The following is a 14098-nucleotide window of genomic DNA, read 5'->3' as shown; positions in this document are numbered from 1 at the left end:
TCTACAGACAAGGGGAAAAAAAGCTGCGTCAGTGAGGGGGAAGGAGGGAGGTAGGGCAATGAGGGGGATCCTATGTGGAATCCGTTGAGGGAAAGAGATCTGGGAAGGGGAGGGGGGATGGTAATAAAGGGGGGCAGGTACAGTACAGAAAAAAATGGGTGAAATAAATTAAAAATGAGGTCAAACTGGGTACTGGCAGACAGCTGCCAGTACCTAAGATGGTGTCTAATAGTTAGAGGGTGGAGGGTTAGAGAACTGTTCGGGGGGATCAGGGAGGTTGGGGGTAAGGGGAGATTCTACACTGCAGAAAAGATATTTAAAAAAAATTATATATATAAAAAAGCCTTTTATTTTAGTACTGGCAGACTTTCTGCCAGTACTTAAGCTGGGGGTGACTATTCTGGGGTGGGAGAGGGAAGAGAGCTGTTTGAGAGGCAATGGGGGGAATTAGGAGTGGATCGGAGGGGGGGGGATGTGTCAGGTGGGAGGGTAACCTGTACACTAAAGCTAAAATTAACCCTACAAACTACCTAATTAACCTCTTCACTGCTGGGCATAATACAAGTGTGGTGCACAGCAGAATTTAGAAGCCTTCTAATTACCAAAAGCAATGCAAAAGTCATATATGTCTGCTATTTCTGAACAAAGGGGATCCAAGAGAAGCATTTACAATGATTTGTGCCATGATTGCACAAGCTGTTTGTAAATAGTTTCAGTGAGAAACCAAAAATTGTAAAAAAGGTAACGATTTTTTTTTATTTGATCCCATTTGTTGGTGAAATGGTGGCATGAAATATACCAAAATGGGCATAGATTAATATTTGGGTTGTCTACTAAAAAAAAAGATATAGTTTTGATAGATAAATATTTAAAAAATGCTCTATTTCTGTTTAAATGCAGTAATGCCAAAAATGCTCTGGTCTTTTTGGAAAGTTTTTGTCTGAAATGCCCAGTCCTTTAAGGGGTTAAATTGGGTATTTAGGCATTTGTATTTGTACCAAATTAGTTTAAGTTAATAAAAACTGATTATTTCTCTCTCTCACACACTATTTAGCTCTCCTGTTCAAGTGCACACTGCTGGAAGTACATTTTAGCTTTCTTTTACAAGTTGAAAGTAAAAAGTTAGCACACGAGCGAAACCTGATATGCACTAACTAACTGCGCTAAACCCGAAGGTACTTTTGAATATTTCACTTCCAATGTTCTTCACATATTAGAAAATGTTCTTTTTATTCTTAAGTAAAATATGGAAATAAAAATGATCTTTCAATTTAACGCCCTTGTTCAAACCACCTTTATTCCTTCTAACTTCCTTTTAACATCTTACTGCATTTTTGTGCTCTCATATAATGTAATGTGTATATGTACTGGATGGAAAATGGAAGCAGATAGCACTTTACATTAGACACATTTTTGAAAGCTTTATGTCACAAAATTATTACCACATATGTAAATATGAACATTGCATTTTTAAGAATTTAGTATCTCTTTTGAATATTTAGTAGGTTCTCTGAAATAAAATATTCATATCTAAAATAAATAGTTTTGATAGTTCTTTCCTTGTATATTTATTTTACCTTCGTGCATATGCAGATGCTATTAAAATGGACACTGCAACTATGTACTTAAAATTCATCTTTACCTGTTAAAAGTAAAAAAAAAAAAAGAACAATTAGAACCATATCATATTTTTACCAAATGTGTTGATTTAAATCTCATTAAAGAAACATTAAAACACAATTACAATAAAGTCAAAATTAAAATATCATGATTCAGATAGAGCATGTGCAATTCTAAACTGCTTTCCATTTTACTGCTGTTGCTTTGTTCACTTAGTATCCATTGTTGATAAGCATACCTAAGTAGGCTCAGGGGCTGGAGCTAGCTGCTGATTGGTGGCTGCACAAATATGGCTGTTGTCATTGGCTTACCAATGTGTTCAACTAGCTCCAAATAGTGCACTGCTACTCCTTCAATAAAGGATACCAATAAAATAAAGTTAAATTGATATTAGAAGTAAATTGCAAAGATGTTTAAAAATGCATTGACATGAGATTAGGGGTATCATGTCCCTTTAATGAAATAGATTTTTAATCATTCAGTTGCAAAAAATAATGCTTATGACATTTGCAAACTGTTTTATTCTATTATCTGAAGTTTATTTTTAACATAAAACTGAGCTTAAAGGATTACAATTCCATAGAACATGTCAGTATTAATTTATAGATTAAGATATTGTTCTGTCATGTACAACTACAAGATTACTAATATCCCTTATTGCTAATTATTTTCATGATTACACCACAAAGCCTTATAATGTTTAGTATTCAGTGTAATGTTATAAATAAGCATCTGATTAATTTAATTGTTATAAATATTGTGTTGTTTCTTTACTTTGGTGCCATAAAAAAGTTAGTTACCAGTATTAAAAATCTATACTAAATTTAAAATAAAGGTCACTCTCATAAGAAGTATAAATAAAATTGTTACAAATATATAAGTATAAGATATAACATTTGCTTACCAGGATCTCAGGATATTGTTATAGGTTATCAGATATCTTGATGTGATGGTCTCTTAGGTGTGAGGGATTTACACCTTATATATCTGTGTCTAATTAGTAATATATATTCAAATTATCCTGAAATTTTTTTCTAATAATATTGTAAATTAATATTTGTGTTAAATGATTCCAGCAAAGTCATTCACTTTATAAAAGCAAATAATAGCATCACCTTAATTAAAGCCAAACATTACATATTCAGATTTTTAATAAAAAACATGATATATAAAATGACTATGATTTGTTTCATATATTTGTATTGCAAAGAGTCTATGATTAATTAGCTTTTTTGTCCATATGTGTTTTAGTATGTGTTTTTAACTATTTGTGTGTGTTACAGATAAATGGATAGATGATAGATAGACAGATAGATAGAATAAATAGATAGATGATAGATAGATTAGATAGATGATCATTTTAATAATTAACTTTAGTAGAACACATTTATTTACATTAAAATCTGACATATAAAGAATAAAATATTGATTCATAAGTGTTAGAAAAAGAGTTTATTGAACATGATTTGTGTTATTAAAGGGACATGAAACCCACTTTCTTTCATTCTTGGTTAAGAAAGAGCATGCCATTTTAAACAACTTTCTAATTTACTTCTATTATCTAATTTGCTTCATTGTCTTGATTAATTTGCTGAAGCAAAAGTGCTTCAGCAGAGTGTGAAATACAAAAATATATATAAAATTAGTATATATGTTAATCAATCAATTTAAGAAACGAAAAATGTATATAAGTGTGTAAAGATAAGATTCTTAAATCTTACAAAGACGGTTCACAAATGGTGATAACTTAACTAACAATGTGTGATTGTGTATTAATTACTTTCAAACTCCCATGTGATTTAGAGTAAAAAATGTTTTAATAAACAGAATTGGTACAAAATTGTTAAAAACTGATGCAAACAAGTGATTCCAGACAATACCGAAATTTGAATATCTCACTATTGAAATTAATTATACCAGCATGCTATACATTTCAGACATAGGGTTCCAAATGTGTAATTATACTAATACCAACTTGCACTAAGTATAAGGTTAAGGGTTAGTGTACAATGTTCTCCCTGCATTAAAATACAATGTATTCCTGCATGAAAATAATATATAAGAGATTTTACGGGGCATCTCCCAAAAATTGCATATACCACCTTTTAAAATTAAAAAGTAAAAAGAATGTCGACTCTTTTGAAAAAATATAAAAATATATGTATAAAATTCAATATTATAGTAGAGCTCAAAGTTCCGGTCTTAAAATGTCTATAAAAGTTACCGTATTGGATATTTCAGTTTACATTAGCAAATATATCAGCGTATTAATTTGTGCTGTCGTTCACAGTGCATATCAGTGTGCCGTTAAATGCTTCAACTCACAGTTCTTTGGTGTGATATTTATCAGTAACTTTCTGCTAGATTATGAGTTCTGCGTTAGCTTTAAAAAGCAGCGTTGAGAGGTCCCAACGCTGCTTTTTACCTAACACTGGTATTACAAGTTTTGCAGGTAGAGGCTCACCGCCCACTTTTCTTCCGCGATTCGAGGCTACCGCAAATCCACTTATGTCAATTGCGTATCCTATGTTTTTAATGGGATTTGGCTAACGCTGGTATTACAAGTCTTGGAGAAAGTGAGCGGTAGAGCCTCTACCTCCAAGACTCCAACCGCATTTAAAAGTCAGTAGTTAAGAGTTTTATGGGCTAACGCCGGAACATAAAGCTCTTAACTACAGTGCTACAAAGTACACTAACACCCATAAACTACATATTAACCCCTAAACCGAGGCCCCCCCACATCGCAAACACTATATTAAAATTATTTAACCCCTAATCTGCCGACCGGACACCGCCGCCACCTACATTATACCTATGAACCCCAAATCTGCTGCCCCTAACATCGCCGACACCTACATTATATTTCTTAATCCAAAATCTGCCCCCCCAACGTTGCCGCAACCTACCTACAATTATTAACCCCTTATCTGCCGACCGGACATCGCCGCCACTTTAATAAATGTATTAACCCCTAAACCACCGCACTCCCACCTCGCAAACACTATATTAAATTTTATTAACCCCTAATCTGCCCCCCCAACGTCACCGCCACCTACCTACAATTATTAACCCCTAATCTCCAGCACCCAACGTCGCTGCTACTATAATACATTTATTAACCCCTAAACCTAAGTCTTACCCTAACCCTAACACCCCCCTAAGTTAAATATAATTTAAATAAATCTAAATAAAATTACTATAATTAAATAAATTACTCCTATTTAAAACTAAATACTTACCTGTAAAATAAACCATAATATAGCTACAATATAACTAATAGTTACATTGTAGCTATTTTAGGATTTATATTTATTTTACAGGCAACTTTGTATTTATTTTAACTAGGTACAATAGCTATTAAATTGTTAATAACTATTTAATAGCTACCTAGTTAAAATAATTACAAAATTACCTGTAAAATAAATCCTAACCTAAGTTACAAATACACCTAACACTACACTATCAATGAATTAATTAAATAAATTAAATACAATTATCTAAAATAAAATACAATTAAATAAACTAAACTATATTACAAAAAACCCACTAAATTACAAAAAATAAAAAAATATTACAAGAATTTTAATCTAATTACACCTAATCTAAGCCCCCTAATAAAATAAAAAAGCCCCCTAAAATAATAAAATTCCCTTTCCTACACTAAATTACAAAGTAATCAGCTTTTTGAGGGGCATTGCCCCAAAGTAATTAGCTCTTTTACCTGTAAAAAAAAAATACAATACCCCCCCAACATTACAACCCACCACCCACACACCCCTACTCTAAAACCCACCCGATCTCCCCTTAAAAAAACCTAACACTACTTCATTGAAGATCACCCTACCTTGAGCCATATTCACCCAGCCGGGCATCGATGGGCCAGAAGAGGACATCCGGACCGGCAGAAGTCTTCATCCAATCGGGGCAGAAGAGGTCCTCCATCCAGCAGAAGTCTTCATCCAAGTAGAATCTTCTATCTTCAATCAATCGGAGCGGAGTGGGTACATCTTCTATACAGCCGACGTGGAGCCATCCTATTCTTCCGATGTACTAACGAAGAATGACGGTTCCTTTAAATGATGTCATCCAAGATGGCGTCCCTCGAATTCTGATTGGCTGATAGGATTCTATCAGCCAATCGGAATTAAGGTAGGAAAAATCTGATTGGTTGATGCTATCAGCCAATCGGATTGAAGTTCAAACCGATTGGCTGATTGGATCAGCCAATAGAATTGACCTCGCATTCTATTGGCTGATCCAATCAGCCAATCGGTTTGAACTTCAATCCGATTGGCTGATAGCATCAACCAATCTGATTTTTCCTACCTTAATTCCGATTGGCTGATAAAATCCTATCAGCCAATCGGAATTCGAGGGACGCCATCTTGGATGATGTCATTTAAAGGAACCTTCATTCTTCGTTAGGACATCGGAAGAAGAGGATGGCTCCGCGTCAGCTGTATAGAAGATGGACCTGCTCCGCTCCGATTGATTGAAGATAGAAGATACCGCTTGGATAAAGACTTCTGCTGGATTTAGGACCTCTTTTGCCCCGATCGGATGAAGACTTCTGCTGGTCCGGATGTCCTCTTCTGGCCCATCGGTGCTCGGCTGGGTGAACACGGCTCAAGGTAGGGTGATCTTCAATGGGGTAGTGTTTTTTTTTTTTAAGGGGGGATCGGGTGGGTTTTAGAGTAGGGGTGTGTGGGTGGTGGGTTATAATGTTGGGGGGGTATTGTATTTTTTTTTTTACAGGTCAAAGGGCTCATTACTTTGGGGCAATGCCCCGCAAAAAGCCCTTTTAAGGGCTGGTAAAAGAGCTGATTAATTTGTAATTTAGTGTAGGATAGGGAATTTTATTATTTTAGTTTTTTTTTTTTTATTAGGGGTCTTAGATTAGGTGTAATTAGATTAAAATTCTTGTAATATTTTTTATTTTTTCTAATATAGTTTAGTTTATTTAATTGTATTTTATTTAGATAATTGTATTTAATTTATTTAATTAATTTATTGATAGTGTAGTGTTAGGTGTATTTGTAACTTAGGTTAGGATTTATTTTACAGGTAATTTTGTAATTATTTTAACTAGGTAGCTATTAAATAGTTATTAACTATTTAATAGCTATTGTACCTAGTTAAAATAAATACAAAGTTGCCTGTAAAATAAATATAAATCCTAAAATAGCTACAATGTAACTATTAGTTATATTGTTGCTATATTAGGGTTTATTTTACAGGAGAGTATTTAGTTTTAAATAGGATTAATTTATTTAACTATAGTAATTTTATTTAGATTTATTTAAATTCTATTTAATTTAGGGGGTCATTAGGGTTAGGGTTAGATTTAGGTTTAGGGGTTAATACATTTATTATAGTGGCGGCGATTTCCGGTCAGCAGATTAGGGGTTGGGTTGTCGATTTAAATTGGCTTTTCACCAGATTGTTCTCTTACAAAATTATTCTATTTTGCCCTCAGTTACAGTGTATTTTTACTCTCTAATTTTTAATAAGTATATCCTTATACAGGTGGCCCTCGGATTACGCCGGTTCAATTTGCTCCGTTTCAGAATAACAACCTTTTTTTTCAGTCATTTGGAAAGCAACGCACCAATTAAAATAGCCAGTAGGTGGAGCTGTCCGCTTGTTATGCAACTTAACAGCCTGAAATCGATCTGTGTACACAGATCAGACCAGATCTATCGAGGAAAATTTAGCAGCCACTTCCCTATTATCTTACTGTCCAGCAGCTTCAGGTGAGGGTGCCTACCTGCCTATTAATCACTGCAGATTGAAATACATAGAATAGGTGCAGAGTGCAGACCTAATATTATCTAGCATGCTAACAATGCAGAGAACTGTTTGCAGAAAAATGCAAGTAAAAAATGTTTTTGTTCATTAAACTTAGTTTGATGATGATGCAGTCTGTTGTGTAATTATTTTATTAGGTGATGTTTAGCAAATGTTTTTGTTCATTAAACTTGGTTTGATGATGATACAATCTATATTATGAGGTTTATAATGCTGTTTAGCATTTAAAGTCTTCAAAGCTTTAAAAATAATGTATTAGGTGTTACTTATGACAATTTTGAGAGGGGCCTGGAACCTAACTCCCTCACTTCCCATTGACTTACATTATAAACTGGGTTTCGATTTACAACAGTTTCAATTTACAACCATTACTCCTGGAACCTAACCCCGGCGTAAACTGAGTGCTACCTGTATATATATGTTTTATATATATTTTTGTACATACTTACTTGTATCTATTCTTCACTCTTAAACATATAGTTTTGTTATAACTAATTTACCTCGTTAGTACATACTTTATCCTCTACATACCAATCACCTACTATAATCATGTTTTTACTAGTTTAGCATATACATTCAAGATGTTAGGTGCACATGTGTTTAATTGAACTATCATTGTAGTTTTGCACCTATCTGCCCTGTTTGTAATTTAGCTGTCTTATTTTATTTTATATCCAATATATTTGCATATTATTGCATATCTTGCGTTTTTGTATATTTTGCATTTTTTGCATATTTTATAAACCTCAAGTATGTGATACATTTACGATATTTTACTGTATCTCTAGTGTTTATAATTTTGCATGGTATTACTTTTTCTGCATGTATATACATATTTATATGCATTTATTTTCTACCAAATTTGCATTGTATATTCCAGATTCCCTTTTGAGCTTTTTCAATTTTTTTGTATAACTTAAGCTATGTGTTAGTATAAGGGGTTAACTTAATGTTTGGTTGTTGTGATGGGCGTGTTTTATACTTTAGGTTTTAACCTATTAGAATGTAACCTCAGGTTTTTAAGTAATTCACAACTGTGACACCAAGGGCTATGATTACGACTGATTGCCGAAACATGTAAGCCATTGGTGTCATGCTCACACACCGTTTGTCCAGTAGCACCCTCCAGCCTATGTTTGGCTATTTTAACTTTTGTCAATAAATTTCATTTTAATCTATTTCTTGCTGGATCCTATCGTCGTCTTCGTTTTTGTCTAATAATGAAATACCATCTTAAGAGTCTATCTCAAAATCCTACCCTAAGAAATTGTAACCAATAGAATTACACAGAACTTGACCAATAGGAACTAACACACAGGTATGTAAAGGTGAGTCATCACAGCTGACAAATACTCTTGAAAAAGCCCCATAAAAGGGTGAAACGCATTGAAGCACTGTCAGCACTTACCTGTGACCCATTCTGGAGACATTTACAGCATCTTGGAAGAGAGTCTGGCCAAACTCGTGACAAGATTTTTTGCAAATCGGCATACACCTGAATTGCATCAGGAACACAGCGAAAAACAATTTTAATCTGGTATCCGTTTGAAGACTGCGTGCATTGCGAACTAAGTGCAGAGTTCAACACACCTGAGAACCAGACACCACAAGAAGCCTTCTCAAAAATCTCTAAAAGCGAGATCAGTAAAGAGAAAAAGGCCTCCGGGGTTCGCAATCAAGGACAAGAATTTTTACATGGACATTTGAGCTGAAGGTAACCCGTATCATCTATTATTTATGGAAGGGTGAGTACCGTGCATTTGTATTGTTGTGGATCATCATAAAGAAACTAACGCCTAGATTACAAGTTTTGTCGGAAAAGACCTGCAGGGCTAACAAGGCTTTTTTTTCCAGCGCTCACTTAAGACAACGCTGGTATTACAAGTTTTCTGAATGGCTGCGTTAGCTTCAGAAAAGTGATCGTTGAGCAAATTTAGCTCCACTTCTTCCTGTAATACCAGCATTGCTTAAGTCAGCGGTGAGCTGGCTAAACGTGCTCGTGCACGATTTCCCCATAGGAAACAATAGGGCTGAGCTGGCTTGAAAAAAACCTAACACCTGCAAAAAAGCAGCGTCCAGCTCCTAACGCAGCCCCATTGTTTCCTATGGGGAAAGAAAAGTTATGTCTGCACCTAACACCCTAACATGAACCCCGAGTCTAAACACCCCTAATCTTACACTTATTAACCCCTAATCTACTGCCCCCGCTATCGCCGACACCTACATTATACTATTAACCCCTAATCTGCCACTCCGGACACCGCCGTCACCTACATTATCCCTATGAACCCCTAATCTACTGCCCCCAACATCGATGACACCTACATTATATTTATTAACCCCTATTCTGCCGCCCCCAATGTCGCCGCCACCTACCTACACTTACTAACCCCTAATCTGCTGACCGGACATCGCCGCCACTATAATAAATGTATTAACCCCTAAACTGCCGCACTCCCACCTCGCAAACACTGTATTTAATTTTATTAACCCCTAATCTGCCCCCAACATCGCCGCCACCTACCTACAATTATTAACCCCTAATCCCCCACACCCAACATCGCCGCTACTATATAAAGTTATTAACACCTAAACCTAAATCTAACCCTAACCCTAACACCCCCCTAAATTAAATATAATTTAAATAAATCTAAATAAAATTACTATAGTTAAATAAATGAATCCTATTTAAAACTAAATACTTACCTGTAAAATAAACCCTAATATAGCTACAATATAACTAATAGTTACATTTTAGCTATTTTAGGATTTATATTTATTTTACAGGCAACTTTGTATTTATTTTAACTAGGTACAATAGCTATTAAATAGTTAATAACTATTTAATAGCTACCTAGTTAAAATAATTACAAAATTACCTGTAAAATAAATCCTAACCTAAGTTACAAATACACCTAACACTACACTATCAATAAATTAATTAAATAAATTAAATACAATTATCTAAAATAAAATACAATTAAATAAGCTAAACTATATTACAAAAAATAAAAAAATATTACAAGAATTTTAATCTAATAACACCTAATCTAAGACCCCTAATAAAATAAAAAAGCCCCCCAAAATAATAAAATTCCCTATCCTACACTAAATTACAAAGTAATCAGCTCTTTTACCAGCCCTTAAAAGGGCCTTTTGAGGGACATTGCCCCAAAGTAATCAGCTCTTTTACCTGTAAAAAAAAATACAATACCCCCCCAACATAACAATCCACCACCCACACACCCCTACTCTAAAACCCTCCCGATCCCCCCTTAAAAAAACCTAACACTACCCCATTGAAGATCACCCTACCTTGAGCCGTGTTCACCCAGCCGGGCAACGATGGGCCAGAAAAGGACATCCGGACCGGCAGAAGTCTTCATCCAATCGGGGCAGAAGAGGTCCTCCATCCAGCAGAAGTCTTCATCCAAGCGGCATCTTCTATCTTCAATCAATCGGAGCGGGTCCATCTTCTATACAGCCGACGCAGAGCCATCCTCTTCTTCCGATGTCCTAACGAAGAATGACGGTTCCTTTAAATGACGTCATCCAAGATGGCGTCCCTCGAATTCCGATTGGCTGATAGGATTTTATCAGCCAATCGGAATTAAGGTAGGAAAAATCAGATTGGTTGATGTTATCAGCCAATCGGATTGAAGTTCAAACCGATTGGCTGATTTGATCAGCCAATAGAATGCAAGGTCAATTCTATTGGCTGATCCAATCAGCCAATCGGTTTGAACTTCAATCCGATTGGCTGATAGCATCAAACAATCAGATTTTTCCTACCTTAATTCCGATTGGCTGATAGAATCCTATCAGTCAATCGGAATTCGAGGGACTCCATCTTGGATGACTTCATTTAAAGGAACCGTCATTCTTCGTTAGGACATCGGAAGAAGAGGATGGCTCCGAGTCGGCTGTATAGAAGATAGACCCGCTCTGCTCCGATTGATTGAAGATAGAAGATGCTGCTTGGATGAAGACTTCTGCTGGATGGAGGACCTCTTCTGCCCCGATCAGATGAAGACTTCTGCCGGTCCGGATGTCCTCTTCTGGCCCATCGGTGCCCGGCTGGGTGAACACGGCTCAAAGTAGGGTGATCTTCAATGGGGTAGGGTTAGGTTTTTTTAAGGGGGGATCGGGTGGGTTTTAGAGTAGGGGTGTGTAGGTGGTGGGTTGTAATGTTGGGGGGTATTGTATTTTTTTTTTACAGGTAAAAGAGCTCATTACTTTGGGGCAATGCCCCGCAAAAAGCCCTTTTAAGGGCTGGTAAAAGAGCTGATTAATTTCTAATTTAGTGTAGGATATGGAATTTTATTATTTTGGGGGGCTTTTTTATTTTATTAGGGGGCTTAGATTAGGTGTAATTAGATTAAAATTCTTGTAATATTTTTTTATTTTTTGTAATTTAGTGGGTTTTTTGTAATATAGTTTAGTTTATTTAATTGTATTTTATTTTAGATAATTGTATTTAATTTATTTAATTAATTTATTGATAGTGTAGTGTTAGGTGTATTTGTAATTTAGGTTAGGATTTATTTTACAGGTAATTTTGTAATTATTTTAACTAGGTAGCTATTAAATAGCTATTAACTATTTAATAGCTATTGTACCTAGTTAAAATAAATACAAAGTTGCCTGTAAAATAAATATAAATCCTAAAATAGCTACAATGTAACTATTAGTTATATTATAGCTATATTAGGGTTTATTTTACAGGTAAGTATTTAGTTTTAAATAGGATTAATTTATTTAATTCTAGTAATTTTATTTTGATTTATTTAAATTATATTTAACTTAGGGGGGTGTTAGGGTTAGGGTTAGACTTAGGTTTAGGGGTTAATAACTTTATTATAGTAGCAGCGACGTTGGGTGCTGTAGATTAGGCATTAATAATTGTAGGTAGGTGGCAGCGACGTTGGGGGGGCAGATTAGGGGTTAATAAAATTTAATATAGTGTTTGCGAGGCGGGAATGCGGCGGTTTAGGGGTTAATACATTTATTAAAGTGGCAGCGATGTCCGGTCGGCAGATTAGGGGTTAATAATTGTAGGTAGGTGGCGGCGACGTTGGGGAGGGCAGATATGGGGTTAAGAAATATAATGTAGGTGTCGGCGATGTTAGGGGCAGCAGATTAGGGGTTCATAGGTATAATGTAGGTGGCGGCGGTGTCCGGTCAGCAGATTAGGGGTTAAATAATTTTATTATAGTGTTTGCGATGTGGGGGGGCCTCGGTTTAGGGGTTAATATGTAGTTTATGGGTGTTAGTGTACTTTGTAGCTCTGTAGCTAAGAGCTTCATGTTCCGGCGTTAGCCCATAAAACTCTTAAATACTGATTTTTAAATGCGGTTAGCCAAATCCCATTAAAAAGATAGGATACGCAATTGACGTAAGGGGATTTGCGGTAGCCTCGAGTCGCGGAAGAAAAGTGAGCGGTGAGCCTCTACCTGCAAAACTAGTAATACCAGCGTTAGGTAAAAAGCAGCGTTGGGACCTCTCAACGCTGCTTTTTAAAGCTAACGCAGAACTCGTAATCTAGCAGAAAGTTACTGATAAATATCACACCAAAGAACTGTGAGTTGAAGCAATTAATGGCACACTGATATGCACTGTGAATGACAGCACAAATGAATACGCTGATATATTTGCTAAAGCAAATTGAAATATCCAATACAGTAACTTATATAGACATTTTAAGACCGGAACTTTGAGCTCTACTATAATATTGAATTTTAAACATATATTTTTATATTTTTTCAAAAGAGTCGACATTCTTTTTACTTTTTAATTTTAAAAGGTGGTGTATGCAATTTTTGGGAGATGCCCCGTAAAATCTCTTATATATTATTTTCATGCAGGAATACATTGTATTTTAATGCAAGGAGAACATTGTACCCTAACCCTTACCCTTATAACTTAGTGCAAGTTGGTATTAGTACAATTACACATTTGGAACCCTATGTCTGAAACGTATAGCATGCTGGTATAATTAATTTCAATAGTGAGATATTCAAATTTCGGTATTGTCTGGAATCACTTGTTTGCATCAGTTTTTAACAATTTTGTACCAATTTTGTTTATTAAAACATTTTTTACTCTAAATCACATGGGAGTTTGAAAGTGATTAATACACAATCACACATTGTTAGTTAAGATATCACCATTTGTGAACCTTCTTTGTAAGATTTAAGAATCTTATCTTTACACACTTATATACATTTTTCATTTCTTAAATTGATTGATTAACATATATACTAATTTTATATATATTTTTGTATTTCACACTCTGCTGAAGCACTTTTGCTTCAGCAAATTAATCAAGACAATGAAGCAAATTAGATAATAGAAGTAAATTAGAAAGTTGTTTAAAATGGCACGCTCTTTCTAAACCACGAATAAAGAAAGTGGGTTTCATGTCCCTTTAATAACACAAATCATGTTCAATAAACTCTTTTTCTAACACTTATGAATCAATATTTTATTCTTTATATGTCAGGTTTTAATGTAAAAAAATGTGTTCTTCTAAAGTTAATTAATAAAATGATCATCTATCTAATCTATCTATCATCTATCTATTTATTCTATGTATCTCAGTGACGGGCACTCATAGGAGGCAGGTGAGGCAGTGCCTCCCCTGGCCAAATGGTGTATTACAGCCTTTAAA

The sequence above is a fragment of the Bombina bombina genome, chromosome 3 (genome assembly GCF_027579735.1).
Source record: "Bombina bombina isolate aBomBom1 chromosome 3, aBomBom1.pri, whole genome shotgun sequence".
Taxonomy (NCBI): domain Eukaryota; kingdom Metazoa; phylum Chordata; class Amphibia; order Anura; family Bombinatoridae; genus Bombina; species Bombina bombina.
The sequence above is the reverse complement of the archived record's forward strand: the minus strand, read 5'-3'. Positions refer to the sequence as shown.